This window comes from Cetorhinus maximus, chromosome 11 (genome assembly GCF_964194155.1).
Source record: "Cetorhinus maximus chromosome 11, sCetMax3.hap1.1, whole genome shotgun sequence".
NCBI classification, from domain to species: Eukaryota; Metazoa; Chordata; class Chondrichthyes; order Lamniformes; family Cetorhinidae; genus Cetorhinus; species Cetorhinus maximus.
Genome location: NC_135889.1, coordinates 81,841,714 through 81,855,886, shown reverse-complemented (window position 1 = coordinate 81,855,886; position 14,173 = coordinate 81,841,714). Strand labels below are relative to the sequence as shown.

General features: G+C 49.3%; 1 protein-coding gene across 2 annotated transcripts in view; it reads right to left on the bottom strand.

Annotated features, from left to right (window-relative positions):
* Positions 1–14,173, bottom strand: part of b3galt1b (UDP-Gal:betaGlcNAc beta 1,3-galactosyltransferase, polypeptide 1b) — a 138,295-nt gene that overhangs the window by 50,726 nt on the left and 73,396 nt on the right. For both annotated transcript variants that reach the window (XM_078552316.1, XM_078552317.1), the window contains exon 2: positions 1,659–1,839. The gene's annotated coding sequence lies outside the window, so the exon portion shown is untranslated. The remainder of the gene's footprint in view (positions 1–1,658; positions 1,840–14,173) is intronic.

Sequence of the window (14,173 nt, the reverse complement as noted above, 5' to 3'; positions counted from 1 at the left end):
TTCAGTTTTCCTAGCACCTTCTCCTTGGTAATGGCCACCATACTCACCTTTGCCCCCCGACTCTCTTGAACTTTGGGGATGTCACTCGTGTCTTCCACTGTGAAGACTGACGCAAAGTACCTATTCAGTTCCTCCGCAATTTCTTTGTTCCCCTCTACTACTTCTCCAGCGTCATTTTCCAGCGGTCCAATGTCCACTTTTGCCTCTCTCTTACCCTTTATATATCTAAAAAAAACTCTTGCAATCTTCTTTTATATTACTGGCTAGTTTACCCTCATATTTAATCTTCTCCCTCCTTATTTCTTTTTTAGTTGTCCTCTGTTGGTCTTTGTAGGCTTCCCAATCCCCTGGTTTCCTACTGCTCTTGGCCGCATTGTATGCTTTCTCTTTAGCTTTTATGCTGTCCCTGACTTCCCTTGTCAGCCATGATTGCCTCGTCCTCCCTTTAGTATGCTTCTTCTTCCTAGGGATGAATTTTTGCTGTGTCTCCCAAATTACTCCCAGAAACTCCTGCCATTGTTGTTCCACTGTCTTTCCTGCTAGGCTCATCTCCCAGTCAATTCTGGCCAGCTCCTCCCTCATGCCTCTGTAGTTGGCTTTATTCAACTGTAATACCGTTACATCTGATACCAGCTTTTTCCTCTCAAATTGTAGGGTAGCAGTAAATGCATCTCAAACTAATAACTAATATTATTTATTATAAAGGAAACTGCTCTGAAATTACAAATTTAATGGGAAATAGTAGGGTGGATTCCCCAATCTCCCCAGACCAGACATCAAGTTGGCTGGCCTGAATGCATGACCAGCTTCCCGGCAGCTCTGTAGCAAGGCTTATTCCATTTTGTAGGCCACACTTCATTACCATTGGGTTGCTGCTGAAAATCAAATGCCAGCTGGCTCAGGGCTTCCACAATCCTGGGCTCTTCATCGCAAGGAGGTAGGTAAAGGAGGTAAGCCCCAATCACAAGAGGCAGGGGTGGGGAGAAAAAATGCTGGCGCTGTAGCAGCCCAGGCTCATTTTGTAAGGGCACGGGGAGCAAACATGCAAAAAAAGAATTTACCTCTAGGATCCTCTTTCTTTGGTGTGATGGCTAATACTGCTCAGTCCAGTTCACACCAAATATGGCAATCAGGGTCTCTAGTAGGTTATAGGTCCCAATTAACATTTTAGATGACCCTACCACCCAATTGGGATCCATCCAACCACCCAGTCAAACAGAAGACTGTTGCAGTCACAGTGACATCAGTCAGTAGATCACTGCCCATCAGTTCCAGCTGTGTATAGCACCAATAAGTGCTGTCCCAGACAAAATAGGGCTTGGACGTGTTTTCCATACCTTTGCTAAACTGGCTGGGAAGCAGAATGTCAGCCTTCAGCCCTATCATTATCTCCCAGCCTTGTGAGACCAACAAATGTGAGGCTTCTCAATATGCTGTCAGATCACATGCTTGTCGTTAGACAACCAGAATATACAGATGTATCTTTCTTTTCCTATCAAAGCATCAGATGCAATCCTCTTAGATAAATACACATATTTCCATGAAATCCTGGGTGCTGAGGCATAGCCTCCTCAATGATCCAAAAATAAGCCTACTTATGATACCCACAACAAATTTAAAGGTAATTGTTAAAAAGAAAAATCAAGAGAGCTACCTACCTCTGAAATGCTAGGTTGGATTTTCTTACTTGTAGTACCTGGGGAATGCTTAGTTCCCAGCAGCAGTGAAGAGGAAAAATGGAAGAAGTGGCAGAAGCCCTTTACATTAGGTCTGTACCTCCATGCAACTCCCTTGGGATCTCCAATTTGACCTCGGTAGCTCTCCACCTGTAGTAGACACCTGTAAATTCAAATGTTAGGCGTAAGAAGAGGTTGACATCAGATGAGGCATATTATTCAGTTCCCGAACCCTGCTCGACTCATCAACTCTTCCCAGCCATTATTGCTAATGATTTCATCACCACTTACTGTCAAGATGATGTTAAAAAGACTTAAAAAGAACAAATCAAAAATGTATTAACCAGCAAACAAAGAGAGATAAATAGAATAAAGCCAACTCAATAACTTCACACTATGTACTGTAAAGAATAATAGATATACAGGAGGGAATTCAAAACAAAAACATCAGCTCAGCATTCAAATAATGCTTCTACACCGTTCAATCTGCTCTTACCTCTCATATGATATAAATTGTAAGCATATGTTCTTTCCTGCCAATCTTCATACATAATAATATCTTTTATTTAGAATCATAGAACTGTTACAGTACAGAGGCGGCCATTTGACCTGTCATGTCCATGCTGGCTCTCCACAACAGCAACTCCATTAGTCAGTCTCCCCAGCCCTTTCCTGCAACCCATATTTATTTCTCTCTTCTAGTGCTTATCCAATTCCCTTTTGAAAGCCACAACTGAATCTGCCTTCCCCACATTTTCAGGTAATACATTCCAGATTGTAACCACTCGCTATGTCAAAATGATTTTCCTCACGTAGCTGTTGCTTCTTTTGCCAATCACTTTAAATCAGTGTCATCTGGTTCTTGACCCTTCTGTCAATGGGAACAGTTTCTCCCTGTCTACTCTCTCTCAACCTCTCATGATTTGGTCATCTCTATCAAATCTCCTCTCAACCTTTTCTTCTCTAAGGTGAACAACACAGCCTCTTCAAATCCACATTAACCGAAATCTCTCATCCCTGGAGTGGACAAACCAAACGTTTTTCACAAAGCGGTCACCCTGCGTTTGGTCTCTCCAATGTAGGGGAGACCATATTGGGAGCAGTGAATGCAGTAGACTAAATTGAAGGAGATGCAAGTGGCTTCACCTGAGAGGAATGTTTGGGCCCTTGGACGGTGAGGAGGGAGGAGGTAAGGGGCAGGTGTTGCACCTTCTGCGATTGCATGGGAAGGGGATGAGGTGTTGGGAGTGTTGGAGGAGTGGACCAGGGTGTCCTGGAGGGAATAGTCCCTATGGAATGCTGACAGGGGGGGAGGGGTGAGGGGAAGATGCATTTGGTGTGGCATCATGCTGGAGTTGGCAGAAATGGCAGAGGTTGATCCTTTGAATGCAGAGGCTGATAGGGTGAAATGTGAGGACAAGGGGGACCGTATTCAAAACAGAAAATGCTGGAACAGCTCAGCAGGTCTGACAGCATCTGTGGAGAGAGAAACAGAGTTAATATTACGCGTCTATATGACCCTTCTTCAGAGCACTCATTCTCACATGTATGTCTTTGGCCTGCTGTAATGTTCCATAGATGCTGCCAGACCTGAGATTTTCCAGCATTTTCTGTTTTCCTCCAGTTACATTGCCTGAAACTGAGCAGATTGCCTGTCAATCAAGAGGAGAACTGGTGCAGAGATCTTCTTTCAACTTTCAAAAACAGCATTTTTTAAACAGCCAGAGCTACCAGTCAATTTAAATCATAGCACAAAACACGACAGTAAGGCTGGAAGGACATTTTGCTTTTTTTAAAAAATGTTTTACCGTATTGTGGCACCTTTGACAATGGAAAAGTACTGTAATGCATGATAACAATTACGCAAAGCTGCTCTATGTAAGGGTGAACTTACCATTGCAAGACAGAAATCTATGAAACATCACTGCACTAAAAACACACCTACATTACAACAGCTCATCTAATTCTCACATTTGAAGGTGTCAAAACATTTTACACTCACCTTTCAGAATGTTCTCAACTCTCAGCAGGCTTCCCCCAGAGGTAACAAACTCTCCAAAGGAGGTGCGTTTTTTTTTAGTGCTAACAAAACCCACACCAGCACACGAAAATAGTGAGTAGGAGGAAATACAACTTTCCTGTAGTCCTCACAATAGGGGCCCAGACCTCAGAAGACGTGCATTATGCACCTAAGGCCTTCACGAACTGTGAAAAGCAAAATGGTCTGGAGCTGGGAAGGCAGAGGAAAATAGATTTTTTTTGCTGGAAAAATAAAGTTCAATGTTTTATGATATGATTTCCCTCCATTAGGAGGCAAGAATCCAGCCCCTTGCATCAAGGAATACTTATTTCCCAGCCTGTCCTTTTACGAGCCGGGTCTCCATTATTGCCACAAAATCATATTCCCATGTGGCTATCTGTGCCTGCAGCTTCCCAATCTTATTTACCATGCTTTGTGTGTTTGCATGCGTGCACTGTGAACCTAATTTCGACCATCACTCTTAGTCTGGTCCTACCTAATATCTTACTATTTCTTACTCCAGTGCTACCTGTCTTTTGCAATCCTTTATTCACCTTGTTTCTCCTTCCGAATGTTAAATCTTGGTGCACATTCCCCCTGTCAAGTTAATGTAAACCCTCTTCAACAGCATTAGCAAAGTGCCCCCACAAGGTCCTTGTTCCTGGTTCTGTTTAGGTGCAACCCATCCAGCCTGAGCAGGTACCAACTCACCCAGAACTCACCCCAATGTCCTAGGAATTTAAAGCCCTCCCTCCTGCCACATATTCATCTGCTCTATCCTATTTATATACACAGTAGCATGTGGAAATGGCAGTTGTCTTTATATGTTGTATTTACTCTTTATATTGCACTTCTATTCTTAACTTTGAAAAAGTAGTTGCTAAAAGCTCTTGGTATTAAACATAAATAACCATAGCAAGGAATTTTAAAAATATTACTTCTCACTTTGAAGGAAGCATCAAGTCATTATTCATCTGTGTAATGTAAAATGAGACTAATGACTAAGATATCAAATATTAATAGTGACGATAATGACAAAACGTATTCATTATGCCTCTTGAGGTGCACAAATTAATTACAGTAATTTCTGTTCACTCTCTACAATCTCTTTAGCCTTAATGGGTTCTTTGATGTATAGCATAGGAGTACATATTGTTATTTTTCAATTAATTTCCAAACTATTTTTGATTTACTCAATTGATATAAGCAATGCCCAAGAAGATGAAGTTACAGTACAAATTCAAGAAATAAATGCTATATATTTCAGTACCATGTTAATGACATTCACTAAAATGTTCCAGCGGTCTCACAAGCCGTTTTAGTTACCTTATTATCATTCAACACGCTGTTGCTTTCAAAATAAAAATTTACAATTAACTCTATTTCATGGAATGAAAGGAGAAACTTTACTTCGATCCTCTGAAAGTCAATTTATTATTTCATTCAGTAATGCCTCAATTATATCAAAGATCCTCTGCAGCCGATCCATTTTAAAAATATAGTATCTGTCAATTGCTTTCTCCCTCAGGCTCGATTTATTCTGCCTTGGGATGTGGGTAAGGCCAGCATTTGTTGCCCATCCCTAATTGCTCTTGAACTGAGTGGCTTGCAACACCATATCAAAGGGCAGCTAAGAGTCAACCACATTGCTGTGGATCTGGAGACACAGGTAGGCTAGACCAGGTAAGGATAGCAGAATTCCTTCCCTAAAGGCATTAGTGAACCAGATGAGTTTTTATGACACTTGACAACGATTTTATGGTCAACATTACGGAGACTAGTTTTTTTTTTAAATTCCAGATTTTATTAATTGAATTCAATGGAGATTTGAACCCATGTCTCATGAGCATTAGTTTGGGCCTCTGGATTACTAGTCCAGTGACATTATAACTACACCACTGTCTCCCCTTAATGATAAATTTGCAGTATAAGTAGCTACTGCACTAGTCCTACAATTCTATTGATGGGTCTTTTCCCACTATGTGAAGTACAATACACACCGGGTAAACATCAACAGTTCTTCCGTGTTCATTACTAAAGGACCTGTATGTGTCACAGTTTCAATGATCTGTGTACAAGGACCTCTAAATCCACACTGTTCCCAGCTTTTCACTATTTAAGTAATACTAAGATCAAACCCTTTTCTTCCCCCAAAATGGATGACCTCACACTTGCCTATGTTGAAATTCAACTGGCACAGCTGCACCCAACAACTTAACCTATCACTGTCTCTTTGTAATTATAAGCTCACATCTATACTACTTAATGTACCACTAATCCACCAAACTTCGAGAAAGTTTCTAGTGTGCCATTTTGCGTCTTCTCCCAACACTGTCAATCTAGCTCCCGGATCAACTCAACTCAGGGTGCATCTGGCCCACAGCAGGATACCCAAAGCAGGCTAGGGCCCTCCAGGTTTTGGCCCTCCAGAGGATGCCCGTCAAAGTCATCACAGACAACAGGGCGTAAAGTCAGCAGGCTGCCTCCGAGGTGGAGGTTTTTTTTTGTAAAAATATACTTTATTCATAAAATATCTTCAATCACATTCAAAACCATTTCAAAAACAACATTACAAGGGTACAATCCAGGGTTAAACTTTTACAAAATGTATCACCAGGTGCATCAGTACAAACAATATTACAATCATTTACAGCCTTTCATTTTGATCTGTACAGCCCGAGGGGCTCTAAACAGTTCCCAGTCTCTCGGTGCGCTGTGGTAGAAAGGTCTTAGACAGCGACCCTTCCCCATTGCGCCTTTGCGGCAGCTGCCCCAAGCTTTAGTGCGTCCCTCAGCACGTAGTCCTGGACTTTGGATTGTGCCAGTCCGCAACAATCGGTCGGGGACAACTCTTTGTGCTGGAAGACCAACAAGTTTCGGGCAGACCAAAGCGCCTCTTTCACCGAGTTGATGATCCTCCAGCTGCAGTTGATGTTTGTCTCGGTGTGTGTCCCTGGGAACAGCCCGTAGAGCACAGAGTCCTGTGTCACAGAACTGCTCGGGATGAACCTCGACAGCAACCACTGCATCTCTCTCCAGACTTTCTTTGCAAAGGCACAATCCACAAGGAGGTGGACAACGGTCTCTTCCCCACCACAGCCACCTCGAGGGCAACGTGCAGAGGGGGTGAGCTTCCTGGCGTGTAGGAAGGATCTGACGGGGAGGGCCTTTCTCACCACCAGCCAAGCTACGTCTTGGTGCTTGTTGGAAAGTTCTGGCGATGAGGCATTCTGCCAAATGACTTTGACAGTCTGCTCGGGGAACCATCCCACAGGGTCCACCCTCTCCTTATCCCTCAGGGCCTCTAGGACGTTACGTGCTGACCACTGCCTGATGGACTTGTGGTCAAAGGTGTTTTTCTGCATAAATTTTTCCACCAGGGACAGGTGGTACGGCACGGTCCAACTACTTGGAGCGTTCCGCGGCAGCGTGGCCAGACCCATCCTTCGCAACACCGGGGACAGGTAGAACCTCAGCACGTAGTGACACTTGGTGTTTGCGTACTGAGGGTCTACGCACCGCTTGATGCAGCCACACACAAAGGTGGCCATCAGTATGAGGGCGATGTTGGGCACGTTTTTTCCCCCTTTATCTAGAGGCTTGTACATCGCGTCCCTACGGACACGATCCATTTTCGACCTCCAGATAAAGCGGAAGATGGCTCGAGTGATCGCCGTCGCGCAGGAGTCTGGAATGGGCCAGACCTGCGCCACGTACAGCAACAGCGAGAGTACCTCACACCTGATGACCAGGTTCTTACCCGCAATGGAGAGGGAGCGTCGCTCCCACATGCCCAGTTTCCTTTTCACCATAGCCACTCGCTCCTTCCAGTTTCTAACGCATGCCCCGGTCCCTCCGAACCATATCCCCAGCACCTTCAGGCCGTCAGCCCTGACAGTGAAGGGGACAAAGGATCGGTCAGCCCAGTTCCCAAAGAACATGGCCTCGCTCTTCCCACGATTTACCTTGGCTCCCGAGGCCAGTTCGAACTGGTCGCAGATGTGCATCAGTCTGCGCACCGACAGCGGATCCGAGCAGAAGACGGCGACGTCGTCCATGTACAGGGAGGCTTTTACCTGAGTGCCTCCACTGCCTGGGATCGTCACTCCTCTTATGCCCGGATCCTTCCTGATGGACTCGGCAAAGGGTTCTATGCAGCACACGAAAAGGACAGGCGAGAGAGGACAGCCCTGCCTGACTCCAGATTTAATCGGAAAGCTATCTGTTTCCCACCCATTGATTGAGACTGCGCTACTGATGTTAGTGTAGAGCAGTTGGATCCAATTTCGAATTCCCTCCCCAAAGCCCATTTTGGACAGCACATCCCCCATGTAGGTGTGCGATATTCTGTCAAAGGCCTTCTCCTGATCCAAGCTGATGAGGCAGGTATCCACACCCCTGTCCTGTACATAGGCAATCGTATCCCTGAGCAGCGCCAGGCTGTCAGAGATCTTCCTGCCTGGCACAGAGCAGGTCTGGTCAGGGTGAATCACCAATTCCAGAGCGGATTTGACCCGATTGGCGATGACCTTGGACAGAATCTTATAGTCCATATTCAACAGTGAAATGGGTCGCCAATTTCTAATTTCCTCCCTTTCCCCCTTGTGCTTGTAGATGAGGGTGATGATGCCTTTCCTCATGGATTCTGACATACTACCGGCCAGGAGCATACTCTCGTACACCCCTAGCAGGTCTGGGCCGATCAAGTCCCACAGAGCCGAATACAACTCCGCCGGCAAGCCGTCGCTTCCGGGGGTTTTACTCTTCTCGAAGGACTCGAGGGCCTTAGTCAGTTCGTCAGGAGTTAGCGGTTTGTCCAGGCTCTCCCGCGTACTGTGGTCTAAGACCTCCGTGATAGAGGACAGGAAGGACTGGGAGGCCGTGCTGTCCGTGGGCTTCACGTCATACAGTCCGGCATAAAAGGATTTGCTGATCCTCAGAATGTCGGACCGTGATGACTTTACTGAGCCGTCTTCTTCCTTCAGGCTGCTGATCACAGAGCGCTCTCTGTGTACCTTTTGGAAGAAGAAACGTGAGCACGTCTCATCCTGCTCCACGGAGCGGACCCTGGAACGGAAGATGATCTTGGAGGCCTCCGAGGCAAAGTGCGAGGCTTGCTGGCCCTTCACCTCTTGGAGCTCCTCCTTGACATCGACCCCCATCGACTGCAGCCGGAGCAGATTCTGCATCTTTTTCTGGAGTCGGGACATTTCCCTCTGTTCCTTTCTAGCTTTCTGGGTGCCTTTGCAGATGAAAAACCTCTTGATGCTTCCCTTGATCACTTCCCACCAGTGTGTCAGGGACTCAAAGAGGGGTTTCACGGTTCTCCAACCTTTGTAATCCCTCTTGAGCTCCTCAATGTTCTCTGGGGTCAGCAGTTGCACATTTAGCTTCCATGCCCCCCTGCCCACCCTCAGGTCCTTCTCCAAGTGGCAGTCCGCCAGTAGGAGGCAGTGGTCAGAGAAGAACACCGGCTTGACCTCGGTGGATCTGACTGTGAATGCACGGGACACAAACAGGAAGTCTATCCTGGAACGAATGGACCCGTCTGGCCGCGACCAGGTGTATCTACGCTGCGCTCCGTCTGCAGGGTTGCTGAAGACGTCGTGCAGCTTGGCATCCTTAACTGTTTCCATCAGGGATCTGGACGTAGCGTCCAATCTGCTTCCGGCCCTGCCGGATCGTCCAGCCGCATCGATGATGCAGTTGAAGTCCCCGCCCAGAATGACCGGCCTGGAGGTCGCCAGCAGCAGTGGGAGCTGCTGAAAAACCTCCAGCCGCTCAGCCCCTTGTGCCGGGCCATACACGTTAATTAACCGGAGTGGAGCGTTCTTGTACATTACGTCTGCTACCAGGAGTCGCCCGCCCACCACCTCCTTGACCTCGGAGACGGTGAAGTTGCCTCCCCGCAGCAGAATACCCAGGCCGGAGGAACGAGAGTCGTTTCCGCCCGACCAGATCGATGGCCCGTGGGACCACCATCGTGACCATTGCCTGTAGGAGCTGAGGTGCGGTATCGCACACTCCTGCAGAAACAACAGGTCAGCTTTGACCTTGGCTAGGTAGTCCAAGGTCGCAACACATCGCGTAGTAGATTTAATGCTACGCACATTTATGGATACAATCTTTAAACCCATTTTAAAGCATTTATTCTCCTACCAAACCCACTGTCTCTGAGAGTCCCAGACCTTTAGTCTGCTCCTTCATACCCGTAGTGAGCTCAAATTCCTTCACTTTGGATGGGCTGAGGTAGATCTCCTTGGCCGTGTTCTGCTCCGGTGGCATCTGGAGGTTCACGTAGAGAGTGGGTTTTGAGATGACCTTTGCTGGAGAAGCTTCTCCAAAACTCACCCCCTCTGGGGTGTTGCTGTTCCCGGCTTCCTGGAGCTGGGGTGCGATGATTGCCTCACTGCTCCCAGATTCCAGGGGCTGTGGTGCACTGGCCTCCTCAGGTTGCAGGCAAAGTTGGGGTGCGCTGGTCTCCTTGTTGTCTCCAATTTTCTGGAGCTCGGGTGTCTCGTCCTCCAACGCCCTGGAGCTTTGCCGCCTCTTCTGTCGGTGCCGCTCTGGCACTTCATCATCCGAAGAGCTGCTGCCCTTGTCATCCGTGTCGGACGGGAGACGCCTCTTGCCGCTTCTCTGGGAAACGCCTTTGCTTCTTCTTCGCTCCCTCTTACTTTTCTTGTTCTTCACCGTCCGCCACTCCCCCTGCTGCTTTTCCACTGCTGCCTCCTCCTCCATTGATTCGCTGTCCTGAGGACTGGGAGGTTCAGGGGGTAGTGCTGTTGATTGGCTCTCTGTTGCCTCAATCTCTTTCTCCACCTTGTCTCTCTCTGTGTCCTCCTTTGTCCCGTTGAGCTCCCTGGGGGCCTTGGTGGTTGGAGTGACACGGAACATTACTTCTGCTTCCCCCTGGTCGGCTTTGGCTGCCTGTGCGTAAGTACGGCAGCGTTTGGGGCAGGTCCTGTAGAGGTGACTTGCCTCGCCACACAGGTTGCAGCACTTGGCCTGTTTGCAGTCTTTTGTCTGGTGCCCTTCCTGTTTGCAGATCTTGCAGAGGGAGGCGCTGCAGTTGGCCGCCACATGACCAGCCTTGCCGCATGAGCGACAATGCTTGGGTTGCCCAGCGTAGACCAGGTAGCCCCGGTTTCCCCCGATGGCGAAACTGGAGGGAGGGTGGAAAATGGCTCCCTTACCATCGGTCTTTAGCGTGACCTTAAACAGGCGTTTGCCTGTCCAGATCCCCAAGTCGTCTCGAATCTCGGTGCCGCTCCCCACCTTATCGAAGTACCTGGTGAGGAAGGTGACCACGTCGGCGACAGGGACGAAGGGGTTGTACACATGCACCATCACCTCACGTTCCCATTGCAAAGGCAGAGAAAAGTGCGGCTCCGCCGTCAGGATCTTCATCTCCGGCAGGTCTCTCTTCTCCTCGAACACCCTCAGGAGCCGGACGCAGTCTGCCACCCGCTTGAACGTCACGTCAAAATAACCGCCTTTGCGGGAGTCGTGCAGGGTGAAGATCTCCGTAGCTTGAAAGCCGCACGCCTTCAACAGGATCCTCCTGGTGAAGAAGCCCCGATCCATAGGTGATCCTCCTTCGCTGTGGTTCACCGTGACTCGGACGGTGATAGGTAACCCACGGTATGGATTTGGATTGCGATTGGTTATCGCCCTTCCATCCCGACCTTGCCTTGGCAGGACCATGGTGTCGCCCCTGCAACACTTGATCTTAGCCAAAAGGCCGAGAAGGTCACTGTGGATGGCGGGGGGGGGGGGGGGGCACCAAGACACAGCAGCAGGGTTAGGAAGGTTAAGATGATATAACTCTTTTGAGTCAAAACAATTAAACTAAATTAACAAAATCAGGGACAAAGTAAAAGCAGCCCCTTAAAGGGAAACTGCAAAAAACAAAAGACAAAATTCAAAGGAAACTTACAAACATCAAACCAAAATGTGATCAAAAGGGTCTATAAATCACCCCAGTCCCTGCGGTGCCCAGTGAGCATGGAAGGCCTCGATGGTGCCGGCGGACACCGCATGCTCCCTCTCCATGGACACTCGGCCAGGAACATAGCCGCCGAAAAGAGGCAGACAGTTGGGTAGGGCGACCCTCTCAATCGCCTGCTGCCTGGACCCATTAATGGCCAACTTGGCCAGGCCCAGGAGTAGGTTCACGAGGAGGTCCTCCTCCCTCTCAGCCCTTCTCCAAACCGGGTGCCCATACATCAGGAGCGCAGGACTGAAGTGCAAACAAAACAACAGTAAAAGGTTTTTCAAATAACTGAAAAGGGAGTGCAGCCTACAACACCTTATATATACATGGTCCACAGACTCCACAAGGCTGCAAAAGGCACAGGCATCTTGGAAGTCCGTGAACCAACACAACCTATGGTTGTACGGGACTGCTGCGTTGAACACCCTCCATCCCAGGTCCTCGATGGAAAATGGGAGGACATCCCCATGGAGGGCCCCTATAGGGGACCTCTGCCACCAGACGGTAACAAGGCACACCAGGGCATGTCTGGGTGGCGGGCGAGGGCAAGGAAGTGAAGGGTGTGCAGCAGCAGCCCATACAGGAAACCCCCCTGCGCATGCTAAAGGGCACAGAGGGCATTTCTGCGAGGCGACTCAGGTTGCAGGGCACCGGCTCCCAAGGGAGAGTTCAGGATTTGGGGCCAATGTGTAATTCCGTCCAAACAGGAGTACACTCAAGACAGAAGACCACTGCACACCTTCGCCACCTCGAGACCCAGAATGACAACGGGGCTGAGCGTGACGATCCTAAGGCCTTGAATGGCATTGGCCGCAAGTCGGATATCCACCAACTCGCAATGTGCCAACTCCTGTGGAATCATTCAGCCCACTCCGCCGCCTCCAAGCACGTCCCTGATCCTGGTCACAGCCACAGCCATCCTCTCTGCCAGCCACTGAAAAGGGCGGAGGTGCGGATTCCTGAGCAGTGGCTTTCTCACGATAGCCACTACGCCTGACGGCAGAGAGCTGCGTTGCAAGGCGACTATGTTCCAGACTTTGATCAGGTCCTGGTAAAAGATGGGCAGTGCCTGCAAGGAGCCACAAGGGCCCCTCAGGTCTACAAACAGGAGCTGCATGTCATAATTCAGACCATGCACCTGGCAGAAGAAATGCATCACCAGGGCATGCCATCTCAGAGGGGGCTCAACGTAAAGGTATCGCTGCACGGCCTGAAGGCGGAAAGTCGCCACTTAGGTGAGTAGGCACACCAGTACCTGACCGCCCTCCCTACGCGGGAGACTCAGAGCCTCAGGAGGGACCCAGTGGAGCCTTTTATCCCAGAAGTTAAAGAGCATTCTCTGGATTGTGGTGAGAAAAAGGGGGGGGGTCAAAGTGACCAGCTGGTACCACAATCAGCTGGTTTATGACCAGAACTCGACCCCGGTAAGTCAGCAGTCCTGTCCAGCGTCGCAGGAGAGTGGTGACTTTGGCCTCCAGATCCTGCCAGTTCGCCGACCAGGATTCCTCAGCAGGGCAGAGGTGGATCCACAGGTAGAAGAGACTGGTCCTGCTCCAGGGGAAAGGCCTGAGCTCCTCAGATAGGGGATCCACGTGCCACTGATGGACCAGGAGTCCAGAACACTTGTCCCAGTTAATCCTGGCAGAGGACGTCGCAGAGTAGACCTCCTGGCACTCGCACATCCTCTGCAGGTCAGCGAAATGAGGAGCACATCATCGGCATAAGCCGAGAGGACCACCCTGATGCCGGCCCGCGCAGAACCAATCCCGTCAACCTCTTCTGCAAGAGGCGCAAGAAAGGCTCCTCACAGGTGGAATACAATTGGCCAGACAGGGGACAGCCCTGACGCATTCCTCTCCCAAAGCGAAGGGGCCTCGCCAGGGACCTGTTAACCTTAACTAGAGATTCTGCGGCAGCGTACAGAAGTCGGACCTGGGCAACAAAATGCATCCCGAACCCAAGTGCAGAGTCCTGATAAATATTCGTGGTCAACACTGTCGAATGCCTTCTCCTGGTCAAGAGGCAGGAAGACGCTCAACAGAGCAGTCCTCTGGGAAAAGTGGATGATATGCCAGGCCAGATGGATGTTATCAGATATGGTACAGCCCGGGACTGTGTAGGACTGGTCAGGGCGGATCATGTGGTCCAGCACCGTTCCAAGGTGAGAAGGCATTGCCCTGGCAAAAATCTTGTAATCCGTGCTGAGGAAGGAGACCGGGCGCCAGTTTTTAAGCAGGCAGAGATCCCCCTTCTTAGGCAGCAGGGCAATGACGGCCCTGCGCCACGAAAGGGGAATTTCCCCAGTTGCGATGCTCTCCCCCAGGACACTTGCATAGTCATTCCCCAGGATGTCCCAGAATACCTTAAGAAGAACTCCACGGTCAGCCCGTCCAGCCCCAGGGGCTTGCCTCTAGAGGGGCTGTCGAGGGCGCCGGTCAGCTCCCCCAGGGTTATAGAGGAATCAAGCTTTTGGGTGCCCTC